The sequence below is a fragment of the Castor canadensis genome, chromosome X (genome assembly GCF_047511655.1).
Source record: "Castor canadensis chromosome X, mCasCan1.hap1v2, whole genome shotgun sequence".
NCBI classification, from domain to species: domain Eukaryota; kingdom Metazoa; phylum Chordata; class Mammalia; order Rodentia; family Castoridae; genus Castor; species Castor canadensis.
Window position 1 is genome coordinate 114,243,614 of NC_133405.1, and position 13,589 is coordinate 114,257,202.

General features: G+C 36.4%; 1 protein-coding gene across 15 annotated transcripts in view; it reads left to right on the plus strand.

The window, feature by feature from the left end:
* The window catches only part of Dmd (dystrophin), a 2,168,746-nt gene that overhangs the window by 1,838,919 nt on the left and 316,238 nt on the right, over positions 1-13,589 (plus strand). The window lies entirely within an intron of this gene.

Genomic DNA, 13,589 nt, shown 5'->3' on the forward strand with positions numbered 1-13,589 from the left:
TTCTGTATAGCTCCTTTGCAGTGGGGACATCAAACACTTTCAAGTTTTGGGTTTCTTACCTATCCCCATACCTCCCATATGTGCACTCCCCTCAGCATGTGACCCAAGTCCAACAACATTGCTCCATTTGCCCTAGATCTAAAGTCCACATATGAGGGAGAGCATACAGTTTTTGGTCTTCTGAGCCTGGTTAACCTCGCTCAGAATGATGTTCTCCAGTTCCATCCATTTACTTGCAAATGATAAGATTTCATTCTTCTTCGTGGCTGCATAAAATTCCATTGTGTATAAATATCACATTTTCTTAATCCATTCATCTGTAGTGGGGCATCTTGGCTGTTTCCATAACTTGGCTATTGTGAATAGCACTGCAATAAACATGGGTGTGCAGGTGCCTCTGGAGTAACCTCCATATTTTTTTCCAGAGTGGTTGCACCAGCTTGCATTCCCACCAGCAATGTACAAGGGTTCCTTATTCCCCACATCATCGCCAACACCTGTTGTTGGTGGTGTTTTTGAGGATGGCTATTCTAATAGGAGTGAGGTGGAATCTTACTGAGGTTTTGACTTGCATTTCCTTTATGGCTAGAGATGGTGAGCATTTTTTCACATGTTTTTTGGCCATTTGAATTTCTTCTTTTGACAAAGTTCTGTTTAGTTCACTTGCCCATTTCTTTATTGGTTCATTGATTTTGGGAGAGTTTAGTTTTTTAAGTTCCCTGTATATTCTGGTTATCAGTCCTTTGTCTGATGTATAGCTGACAAACATTTTCTCCCACTCTGTGGGTGGTCTTTTCAGTTTAGAGACCATTTCTTTTGTTGTACAGAAGCTTTTTAATTTTATGAAGTCCCATTTGTCCATCCTTTCTCTTAGTTACTGAGCTGCTAGGTTTCTATTGAGGAAGTCCTTGCCTATAGGTATGACTTCCAGAGTATTCCCTGCTCTTTCCTGTACTATCTTCAGAGTTTCAGGTCTAATATTAAGGTCCTTGATCTATTTTGAGTTGATCTTAGTATAGGGTGATAAACATGGATCTAGTTTCAGTTTTTTGCAGACAGCTAACCATTTTTCCCAGCAACATTTGTTGAAGAGGCTGTCTTTCTCCATCATATGTCAAAAATAAGGTGGGCATAGCTGTTTGGATTCATATCCGGGTCCTCTATTCTGTTCCACTGGTCTTCGTGTCTGTTTTTGTGCCAGTACCATGCTGCCTTTATTGCTATTGCTTTGTAATATAGTTTGAAGTCAGGTATTGTGATACCTCCAGCATTATTCTTTTTTTCTGAGTATTGCCATGGCTATTTGTGGTCTTTTGTGTTTCCAAATGAACTTTAGGGTAGATTTTTCAGTCTCTGTAATGAATGTCATTGGGATTTTGACAGTTTCTTTACCTATTTGTATTCCTCTATTAAGTATGATATTGGCTGTAGGTTTGTCATATATAGCCTTTACAATGTTGAGATACATTCCTTCTATTCTTAGTTTTCTTAGAGCTTTTATCATGAAGTGGTGTTGGATCTTGTCGAAGGCTTTTTCTGCATCTACTGAGATGATCAAGTGGTTTTTGTCTTTGCTTCTATTAATGTGCTGTATTACATTTATAGATTTGCATATATTGAACCACCCCTGCATCCCTGGCATGAAGCTGACTTGGTCATGGTGAATGATCTTTCCGAAGTGTTGTGAGATTTGGTTTGCCACTATTTTATTGAGGATTTTTGCATCAATGTTCATTAAGGAGATTGACCTATAGTTCTCCTTTTTGGTGGTGTCTTTGTCTGGAATTGAGATAAGTGTAATACTGGCTTCATAAAATGAATTAGGCAGTGTTCCTTCCCTTTCTATTTCATGAACAGTTTAAGGAGGGTTGCTATTAGTTCTTCTTTAAAGGTCTGATAGAATTTAGCAGAGAATCCATCAGGTCCTGGACTTTTCTTTTTTGGGAGACTCTTTATTGCTGCTTCAATTTCATTTTTTGTTGAATGATTTAAGAGGAAAGTTTATAACCATGAGTGCATATATTTAAAGGACAGAAAGATCTCAAATCAATGACCTAATGCTAAGTCTAAAACTCCTAGAAAAACAAGAACAAACAAATCCCAAAACAAGAGAAGGAAAGAAATCATGAATATAAGGCCTGAAATTAATGAAATAGAAACAAACAAACAAACCAAAAAAAAACCATACAAAGAATCAATCTATTCAGGTGATTAATATCCTCTTGGTTCAATTTTGGATGATCATAAGTATCTAGAAATCTGTCCATTTCATCAAGATTTTCCAATTTATTAGAATATGGGTTCTCAAAGTACTCTCTGCTGATTCCCTTGATTTCCATGGTGTTTGTTGTTATCTCCCCTTTTTCATTTCTGATTTTACTGATAAGGGTTTTTTCTCTCCTCATTTTAGTCAGGTTTGTCAGGGGTCTGTCAATCAAATTTATTTTTTCTAAGAACCAGCTTTTTGTTTCATTGATTCTTTATATGGTTTTTGTTTGTTTGTTTCTTTGTTTGTTTCTGTTTCATTAATTGCAGGCCTTATATTCATGATTTCTTTCCTTCTCTTGTTTTGGGTTTTGCTTGTTCTTGTTTTTCTAGGAGTTTGAGACTTAGCATTAGGTCATTGATTTGAGATCTTTCTGTCCTTTAAATGTATGCACTCATGGCTATAAACTTTCCTCTTAAGACTGCCTTTGTTTTGTCCCATAGTTCCGGTAGGTCATGTTTTCATTTTCATTAACTTCCAGGAAACTTTTAATTTCCTCTTTTATTTCATCAATGACCCATTGATCATTGAGCAATGTGTTGTTCAACTTCCAATTGTTTGCATGTTTTTTACTGTTGTTTTCATTGTTGATTTCTAGTTTTAATGCATTGTGATCAGATAGAATGCATGAGATTATTTCTATTTTCTTGTATTTGCTGAGGCTTGCTTTGTGCCCTAAGATATGATCAGTTTTGGAGAAGGTTCCATGGGCTGCTAAGAAGAATGTATATTGTACAGAAGTTGGATGAAATATTCTGTAGACATCAGCTAGGTACATTTGATCTATTGTGTGATTTAGTTCTAGAATTTCTTTATTGATTTTTTTGTTTGGCTGATCTATCTATTGGTTATAGGGGGTAATTAAAGTCTCCCTTTACCACATGCTGGAGTCTACATATGTTTTTTAGGTCCTTCAGAGTATGTTTGATGAAATTGGGTGCATATAGGTTGATAATTTTTATTTCTTTTTGGTGTATTTCCCCTTTTATTAGTATGCAGTGTCCTTCTTTATCTCATTTGATCAATGTAAGTTTGAAGTCTACTTTGTCCAAGAAAAGTATTGGTACTCTTGTTTTCAGGGGCCATTGGCTTGGTAAGTCTTCTTCCAGCCATTCACCCTAAGCCAGTACTTGTTCCTGTCAATGAGCTGGGTCTCCTGTAAGCCACAGATTGTTGGGTCTTCCTTTTTAATCCAGTTTGACGAATGGTGTCTTTTGCTGGGGGAGTTAAGTCCATTAAAATTCAGTGTTAGTATTGATAGGTATATGGTGAATCCTGTCATTTAGTTGTCTATGTTGTTTAACGGTTTGATTGTGTAGAGCTGAATCAATGTTACTCTCTACTTTCTTGTCTTTTCTTCTCCTGTGGTTTAGTGCTACCTGTCCTTTCATGGTTTTGTTTGCTTCCATTTTCTGTGTGCAGAATTCCTTGGAGAATCTTTTTTAGTGGTGGCTTGGTAGTCATATATTGTTTTAATTTTTGCTTATCATGGAAGACTTTTATTGCTCCATCTATTTTGAATGATAGTTTTGCTGGGGAGACTATCCTAGAGTTGAAGTTACTTTCATTCAGTGCCCAGAAGACCTCACTCCATGCCTTTCATGCTTTTAAGGTTTCTGTTGAGAAATCTGCCATAATTTTGATGGGTTTACCTTTGTAAGTTATTTGTTTTTTCTCTCTTATAGCTTTCAATATTCTTTCTCTATTCTCTGTGCTTGTTTTCATGGTTATATATCGTGGGGTAGTTCTATTTTGGTCAGGTCTGTTTGGTGTCTTGGAGGCTTCCTGTACCTGAATGGGCATAGTTTTCTCTAGATTTGGGAAATTTTCTGTTATTATTTTGTTGAATTTATTATGAATCCCTTTTGCTTACACCTCTTCTCCTTCTTCAATGCCCATGATTCTCAGGTTTGGTCTTTTGATGGAATGGTGAGTTCTTGCATATTCCTTTCACAGGTCTTATGTTGTTTGACTAATAGCTCTTCAGTTTTTCCTTTAATTTCCATTTCATCTTCAAGTTCTGTGATTCTGTCTTCTGCTTGTTGAAGTCTGCTGGAGTGGCCTTCCATTGTGTTTTTTATTTCTGTTTCATTCTTTTTTTTGAAGTTTTCCATATCATGGGTCACTTCCTCTTTAATATTGTCAATTTTCATCCTTAATTCATTAATCTCTCTATTTATGGTGTTCTCTGCTTCACTTTGGTATTTATTTATGGCACCTATGAGTTCATTTATTTGTTTTTGTGTGTTCTCATATTATTTATTTTCATTGTCTTGGAATTTTTTGAGTGACTCTTGTACATTTTGGTTGACCATGTCTAGTAACATCTCCATGAAATTCTCAGTGATTACATGCAGGATTTCTTCTTTGAGTTTGTTTTTGTGGGCATCATTGGGTTCCTTAGTATAGTTTATCTTTGTTTTCTTGGAGTCTGGAACTGGGTATCCATTTTCTTCATTTCCCTCTGAATCCTGTATTAATTTATTTTGGGGGAGGGAGAATGGTTTCTGTACCTTTTTCATCTTCCCATCACTCCACTTGGTGCTGTTGCTGTCTCTGGTCTGTGTGTAATTTAGTATTAGCTAACTTACAATAGTAAAACTAACAAAACAAAGAAAGCATGAAAAAAAAAGAAAAGAAATCAACAGGGAAAGGTGTGAACAAACAAACAGGGAACAAAACAAACAAACAAATAAAAAAATTCCGAGTTCAGGAATAACAGAATTTTAGTCTTAGTAGTTCTGGTGTTGTCCCTTCAGCATCCAGCCTGGTGTTGGTACTTACACAGAAGCTCTGTCTTAGTCTTGCCAGGTGGATGGGGAGATTCGCCCATTTTTTTTTCCCCATCTTTCAGTGACAGCTGCTTAGTCAGCTTCTCCCTCAGTGAGGTGTGGCTTGTCCTGAGGTTCTGGAGATCAGCTCTGTGGTCCACCAGCAGTCCTGTTGGTCTACTGGATGTCTCCAAAGCAGGTTTGGAGCCAGTGTCTGGTGGCGCGGGAGCCCTCCTGTTTTGTTAGTGTAATGTGGCATGGAGAAGTTTTGTATGGGCTGGGGGTTCAGGGTATCAAAGCCTGATTCCTCTTGGTGCTTTTTTTCTGCCAAGTGTGGTTCCAGTGTCTCAGCAAAATTTTTGATTTATGGAGCTCACGCTGTCTGCTTCTGCACTCTTGTTACCATATTGGATCCTCCCCTGTTTGATTTCTTGACTCACGAAAATCCACAGCTATGTGTTCTGTTGGTTTATTTGAGAGTCTGTCTCTCTATCTGAATGTCAGCTTCTTGAGGGCAAAGACCCTAAATACCATATCCATTGACACAAAGCAGTGTTTTTTATATAGGCATTCAAAAAATATTTCATGAGTGGATGGACACATGAAATTAGTAAAAATATTCAACACTGCAAAAAAAGCAAAAAGTTATTATACCATAGAGAGAGAAATTTTAAATGAAAATAATTTCTGAAAAATAATACGTCTAGATCTGTGGATTCATAAGGGTAACCAAAACTTATATCATTTTCTAAAAATTCTAAGAAAACATATAATTGATCAAAAATGAAATATTTATCCTTTATTCTGTGATAAACATGGTTCACCTATGTCCTACACTCTATCAACAATTAATGAATGATTTGCGTGCTCAGAAAGACATGGAATATACTTTGTTACCTTTGGAAGAAGAGAAGATTGACTTGTTTCCTCTTCACATTTTAAAACAACCTTCTTAATGTATAACTAACATGTATATATTTAAAATGTACAATTTGATAGTTTGACAAATGTCTATAACCAAAAAGTGTTGCCACATTCAAAATAGGGTCTTTTTTTCAGTCAGCATAATTATCTTGAGATTTATTCAAGGTGTTGCATTCATATATCAATAGTTTATGTCTTTTATTGCTGAGTATTATTCCATTGTATGGGTATACCCCATTTATTAATTTACTCTTTAATGGACTTTTGGGTTATTTCCAATTTAGGACTATTAAAAATAAGGTTTCTATGAGCATTCATGTACCAGTCTTTTTATAGATAATACTTTTATTTCTTAAATGTCAATGCTGAGGTGAGGAATAGCTACATAATATGTGGCTAGTATGTGTTTAACTTATTTAGAAACTGCCAAACTATTTTCCAAAGCATTTATGCCATTTAACAGTCTCACCAGCAATCCATTAGAGTTTCAATTCCTCCATAGTCTCTCCAGAATTTGGTATGGTCAATTTTTTTAATTTTAGCCATTTTAATAGGTTTGTAATGCTATCTCATTGAGGTTTAAATTTGCATTTCCCTAATAACTAATGATAAGGCCACTCCAACTTTCTCATGAGTATTACTGTTGTGGTATAATTTTTTACCCTTTATACCTTTAATGTACTTCTGTCTTTGTTTAATGTGCATTAGACAACATGCAATTTATCTTGCTGTTTTAAAATCTAACATGACAATCTATTTTAATTGAGGGTATTAACACCATTTATATTTTATGTGTTTATTGATAAGGTTAGATGTAAATCTATCATCAAACTATTTTTTTTTCATTTTTCTTTTATTATTCATATGTGCATACAAGGCTTGGTTCATTTCTCCCCCCTGCCCCCACCCCCTCCCTTACCACCCACTCCGCCCCCTCCCGCTCCCCCCCCTCAATACCCAGCAGAAACTATTTTGCCCTTATTTCTAATTTTGTTGTAGAGAGAGTATAAGCAATAATAGGAAGGAACAAGGGGTTTTGCTGGTTGAGATAAGGATAGCTATACAGGGCATTGACTCACATTGATTTCCTGTGTGTGTGTGTTACCTTCTAGGTTAATTCTTTTTTATCTAACCTTTTCTCTAGTACTTGTTCCCCTTTTCCTATTGGCCTCAGTTGCTTTAAGGTATCTGCTTTAGTTTCTCTGCATTAAGGGCAACAAATGCTAGGTAGTTTTTTAGGTGTCTTACCTATCCTCACCCCTTCCTTGTGTGCTCTCGCTTTTATCATGTGCTCATAGTCCAATCCCCTTGTTGTGTTTGCCCTTGATCTAATGTCCACATATGAGGGAGAACATACGATTTTTGGTCTTTTGGGCCAAAACTATATGTTTTCCTTTGTCACATCTGTTCCTTGTTTGATTGTATGTCTTTTTCTGTCTTTTGAATTAATCAAATATTTTCTATGAATCAATTTTGTGTGCTATATTGATATGTTAGTTATAGCTATTTGTTTTGTTATTTTACTTGTTGCTTTAAGATTTTTAGTATACATCTTTAACTTGCCACCATGTATCTTCAAGTAATATTAGACCTCTTTATATGTGGTGTAAGAATCTTACAACAATGTGTTTCCATTTCTCCCTTTCAAAACTCTGTGCTATTTTTGATCCCTAGAGGTCTTGCATTCAAGATTAGGTGGCATCAGATCAGCACTCATTCTTAGCCTAATTTTTCTCCACTACTGAAATCAGATTTTTGTGTACTTTACCCAATGCCCAGGGAATCATGAGCTTTCCAGTCTGACTGTTGGGAAATAGATACTCTTCCCTACCAAATATGGGTGCTGGGCACTTTTGACTCTAATGTTTTCTGGTTATTCTTTCTCACCTTTAAGTAGTTTCCTCACATATCTGCTAATCAGTCTTCAGATGTAGACTTGAGGAAGAACCTTTTTGGATCTCCAAGGTCTCTCTCTGTGTAGCTGTCTGGTCTTCTGTCCTATGAACTCAACTTGCCTCAGTCTTTCCAAAATTGCATTTCCATCTCCTTGACTCATAAGAGTATTCAGGATCCTGCTGGGTTTTTCTTCCCTATGCTAAGGCTTAGAAACTTGCTCATGGTAGTATGCTAGGACTGACTTAGGGCTCACCTCATAAATTTATCCCATTTCCCAGTGGTCACTACCATTTCTTAATTTATGTCTATTGCCCTACAATCCATCATTGCCTATTTTGTCTATGTTTTAGTTATTTCAGGACATAGAGGGAAATGCTCCTTATTACTACGTCTTGTTTGGTAAGTAAGGTCCTAATATAGCATTTGAGGCAATGTTATTTTTTTATTGATCTCAAGATGGTATGCAAAGAATGTTGGAGGAAAACAGGTAATTAGCTGCTAATGTACAATCCTCCAGATACAGAGAATTGGTTAGCCACTTAACAACATTGCACATACTTTGTTTTTCTTTCACAATAACCATGATTGCCTTGTGCTGGTTCCATCATACATTTTGCATTTAGGAACTTGCCTTTGCAATCAAGTTGAATATGTCTCAAGCCTTAGTGTATATCTGAAAAAATCTGGGCAGGTCCTGAAGCCAAAGCTATGGAGCAAGTTGCTCTAAGTGTAAATTAGCAGTTCACCTGCTAAATCTACTTTTAAAACAACTGAATCTATCAAGGTGTTTCATTGCCTTAAAATATCCACTTTGAATTACTGAATATTTTAATATCCTTAGCTTTGTCCTTCAGCAATCTTTCCTTAAAAGGTTTTGTTTAATTATTTTTATACTATATCACTTAATGACCAGTGTATTACCAGGCATAAGTTTTCATTTTAGGAAAGATGGCCTGTTACCACCCAATGATTCAGAGAATTTTAATTCTAAAGGTCCAGAAATCCAGCTCTTGACTTTATGAAGATACCACCTGATATGTTATAGTTCATACAACTAGTTAATAATGGGACCAGAACTAAAAACATGCTCTCTATTCTTCTTACATGCCTTTTAGTTTTATTCTAAAAAGGGCATTCATCATTCTAAATGTTCTATATTCTAAGACATTTTCTAAATGAAATTACTTATCCACATCCCACCTATCTTGCAAGGTCCATGTGAAACAATGAGAAAAGGTCTGTGAAAGGGCCTCAGAAGCTATTAAATGCTATTAAAATGTTAAGTTTTATTATTAGCACTGCAGTTCATCTCTGTGAGACCTTCCTAAACTTTTTACTTTTTTGAACTCAAGTGTGCAGCAACTTTTCTAACACATTTGTTCTTCCTTTATAGGAATTTAATCCTTTCTGCTCTGCTCTGCCAGGTAATAAAAAGAGGGGTTCTCTTTTTTCTATATAACCAATTGATATTTTTTAGTATTTTATATCTAGTGAGTTCTCACTACATATGCATTGAGTAAAAGTGAACCAAATTTCTTTCTAGAAAAAAACTGATCTTCAAAACAAAAAGGCACTTTCAAAGGTTATTTATAGTACTTCTTTGTATTCTATATTAACAATGAAAAGAGTTTAATTTGTCCTATGTTCGCCTGATACATCATATCTACCTCCCTTTGTTAAGATTGAACAGACTTTCAGGTTGATATAATAATTTCTTTCAACGTTCACCTGTACTGGCAGAAAAAAGGAAATATGAAAGCATAGTCATGAATTTCAGATTTCCCCCAACACACACACACACACACACACACACACACACTTTTGGCATTCCTATCCTCTGAATTATGGCTTATGTTTCTTTATTATCTGTTTGCCTTAATGTCTTTAAGTATTAAGCTCTGTTTCCATCAGTAAATATTTATTCATCAGTAAATATTCTTATTGTACTTTCTTTTGTAATATAGAAAACTCAAGTGTGAATAGATTACTATATGTGGCACTTAGAAAGTAAATAAATATTTTGAATTCCTTCAAATAATTCAGGATCCCTAATTCACAAGCCTAGCTTTATCATCAGATATTTTAAGCTCTAGGGGCAAAAGAGCTACTACTACTGGGGCTATGATGTTCTTGGGAATTCTAATATTATTCCTTTTTAATTAAGCCTTTCTTTGATTATGTATCGCAATATATTTTGCTACCATACATTTAATTCTCCTTTCAAAGTTACTGTTTCCTGCTATGGATGCTACTGCTTCCTGTGCTGAGTCTATTCTGTTAAACCCTCTCCTCTGTGGGTTGCAGCCCCTTTGTTGTTGGGTGACTTAGGTACTGTTCTTGGTCACAAAGGATTCCTTTCCAGTTTTTCTGCTCTTACACTAAATGTGAGACTTCTCTGCTGACAGTCAGGATCCATCTCTGGCAAAGTAGGAGGAGTTGTCCTCTCTTCTACAGATCCCAAAGGAAGACTGTTGAATTCCCAGGGTGTGGGAGAGACACCATTGTTTCCCTTTCCTCAAATCTGTGTGTGTACACCCTTTGCCCTTACTGACAGAGACCAGACTTTTTGAGGACTCACCAGCCACATGACCACGTGCATCCAGGGAAGCCCCAGCCCAAGGAAATGAATCTGGTAGTCCTAAGCTATTTCATGGTGGTCTGGTGTCAGAGATCAGACATAGGCATCATATGCAGACCCTCAAGCCACTCTTCCCTTGCTCACTAAAGCTTTCCTACTTGGTTTCATTGCATTAGGCATCAGGAGAGCCACCAATCTGTCCAAGATGACTGGACTTACAACCCTGGAAGTGATTTCACCTTGAGCTTTCCTCTCAGTTCTCTTGAGATGCATTCTCCATCCCACTAGTTGGCCACATTTAGCTAAACTTCTCAATCTTAATCTGAGACTCTTCCACTCAAATTGGCACTCTACCACATAGCAAAAAATAAAAATGAAAAAAATAAGCATTCTTCATTAGCCACCTACCTGCAGTTAATTACATAAAACCTGCAAAAAAAAAGTAAGTAAATTAAGACACTATTTAGTTATTGCTTTTGTCTGGCAATCACTTTTGCCTGAAATTCAGTTCAGTATTTTTTTCAGTAACTACATTATGCTAGAAACTCTACTTGGCAGTAGGGAACAAAGATGTAGATGACACAAGCCTCCTTCAAAGATGATTGATAGAATAGTTGGGCACCGTGGCACACATCTATAATCCTAGCTACTGGCGCAGCTGAAGCTGGAGAATTGTGAATGTAAGCTGGAGAATTGTGAATTGCAATTCACAGTTTGGTACCCTGTCTCAAAAAAATTTTAGAAAAGATAATTGATACATGAACTATAAATAGTATCATAAGGGCTCTACTGAAGATTTGAATCCCCCAACAGTGTTATTAATGTGCAGAAAAGTTAACAATCAGGGATGACATTTGAGCTTAGATTTAAGCAATGAGTAGAGATTTAAAAGGTAGAGAAAAAAGGAAGGGTTTTCTAAGAAGAAGAGACAACATAAATAAAGGCCTAGAGGTCTGGGAAGATCTTCCAAACCTGAGGTTAGAAGGTAAGAAGGACAGAGGTATGGAGTATATGGTGGGGAGAACACAGGTAAAATAATATCAATGTAAATGAAGCACATGTAATCAAGAGACAGGAGACATAATTAAATATTTGCCTTAATTCTTTTAACTCTTTACATTTATCACTCATAAGGAAACTATTTCACTAAGATGGCTTTTATCATTTTAGCTTACTTAGCCAAGAAAACAAGCAAGAGAAAGTTATTTGACCTGAAAGAACACTGATGATTTCAGACCATTTAAAGTTAAACATTTTAAAGCCCTCAATTATTTCTAGCTGAATTAGCAGAAGTTTTTCAGATTTTGAAAATACATGTTTAGTTTATAACAGACTAATTGCTCCTACTTTCAAGCCAGCCTCATGGGCATTAGCAGGTTCAAGTTCAGCAGGTAGGAATCTGGCCTCTGAGAATGCAGCCGGAAGAGTTAAGGAATGCATGATTACTCTTGTAATTACTGAAGAGGATTCTGAAATCCTGACAGGGTTGATGGGCCCACCAGATAGCATAGGTCAAGAATGTACAAGAGGTTAGGAATTCAGTCTGGAGCTCAAGTGGAGAGTTAGGGTAAATAGGTTCTGAATGTAAAAGATCAGGAATTCAAATTGACAACTAAGTCAAGAAACTGAACATCTTAGAAATGAAAGCCTCACTTTAAGTTAAAGGCTCTCCAAACTAAGACTTCATAATACACTTGCCAGGGCCAGAGCTAGTATTTATTTACCTGAGTGGTCCTGTAGCTACAGCCAATTGAAACATGGGATTGCAGGTGGTGTGCTGGTTAAAATGCCTTCAGCAGCTAACAGCAGAATACATGACTATAAGGGCCTTTCATTTCATTTTAAGTTACTAAATCCCAAGCTCCTTCACTGGTGAGTCTGATGCAGAAGGTTTGGAAACCCGTTTTTAACATGAAAACCATGATTGCCGATGGAATCAGGCAAGTTTTGAAAATGTTATTGTAAATAAATAATAGAGACAATATGCTAATCTAATATGGGGCTTCACAAATTTTACCTTGAAGCAGAATTTCCTGGAGAGTAGGTTAAACTACAGGCTGATGGGCAGCACCCAGAGTTTCTGATTTAGTGAGTCTAGAGTGGGGTCTGAGATTTGGCATTTCTAGAAAGTTCCCTGGTGATGGTGACGCTACTGTGGTCAGGAACCACACTTTGAGAATGATTGTTCTAAATAAAACAAAGTCTAAAGGTCATCAGATCTAGAGTAGATTATTTTAACTGCTAAACAATATCAAGATTCAAAGTTAGCATCTCCAGGAGTCTCTCTTTTTCTCCTCGGGTCCTAAAATGGCTTCCTACTGTACCAAGCAACATAGCCTCAGACAACAATAGCCAAGGCAAGAAGTAAAAGAAAAGCTGCAAGGATAATCTCATCTCTGTGTGTGTATCTGAGTGTGTGTACATATGTTTATGTGCACCTGTGCCTGTATTTGTGTATGACTTTGTTTAAAAGAGAAAACATTTCCTAGAAACTACCTAGCAGATGTCTCCCTTGTGTGTCAACAGAACTGGGTCTCAATGAACCTCTTTGTTTTTTAAAAAAAGTTTTTGATTTTTGAGACAAGGTCTTCTATGTAGCCCAGGCTAGCCTCAGACTTGTGATTTTCCTGCCTCAGCTTCCTGAGTGCTCAATGAACCTCTTGAAACTAGTCACTGGCTAGGAGGAATGAGCTTATTGTATTTGTTATATTGGTTCAGATCAGATTTCATTCTTTTCCTGTATCTGGATCCTATGATGTCCCATATCTGAACATAAGAGCTTCTTTACTAAGGAATAAGAAGTGGCTAGTTGCTAGGCAAATAGCTGGGTGTGTCACAAATGTATTCCAGTACTATTGTCCTCATAGATAGGCTCAGAGTTGAAAATATTAATGAAAATGCTACTAAATAATATATAATGTTAGCTTTGCCATCACCATTTGCAATAGAATAATACACTCATGAAGAATTTGGCCCAAAATACTGGGGGGAGTGTCCTTTCAAAGCTCACAGTATACACGTAGTCATCTTGCTTTTATTATACCTGTATATGGAATTGCAAGCTGTCCCTTCAAGTAATGAAATTTAGACAAGTTGGAACCTGTGTAACAGCAAATCAATACTGAAGTTATAGGCAAAGCCTGTACTTGTGGAG